Here is a 235-nt window from a genome sequence, read left to right on the forward strand (position 1 = left end):
GGAAGCTCCGGCCCGCTCGCCTCCGTCGGCCGTGCGCATGCGTCCCGCGGGTGCCTTATTTTTTATTACAATACCAACTGGTGGCTCTACTACGTCCGCGGTCGCCCTTCCCGGTTTTTCTCTTCCTCCGGCTGGGTCTTTCCTCCCGCCGTCTCTCCCTCCCTCACGCTCCCTCTGCTCGCCCGCCCCCCCCCGCTCCTCGCGGGCCGTGCTATCCGGGTCTCGCCTCCCTCTT

At 66.8% G+C, this 235-nt stretch overlaps 1 protein-coding gene across 1 annotated transcript in view; it reads right to left on the minus strand.

The window, feature by feature from the left end:
- Positions 1 to 235, minus strand: part of RGS20 (regulator of G protein signaling 20) — a 77,037-nt gene that overhangs the window by 47,844 nt on the left and 28,958 nt on the right. The gene's annotated exons all lie outside the window — the stretch shown is intronic.

Source organism: Crocuta crocuta, unplaced genomic scaffold (genome assembly GCF_008692635.1).
Source record: "Crocuta crocuta isolate KB4526 unplaced genomic scaffold, BGI_CrCroc_1.0 scaffold94, whole genome shotgun sequence".
Lineage (NCBI taxonomy): Eukaryota > Metazoa > Chordata > Mammalia > Carnivora > Hyaenidae > Crocuta > Crocuta crocuta.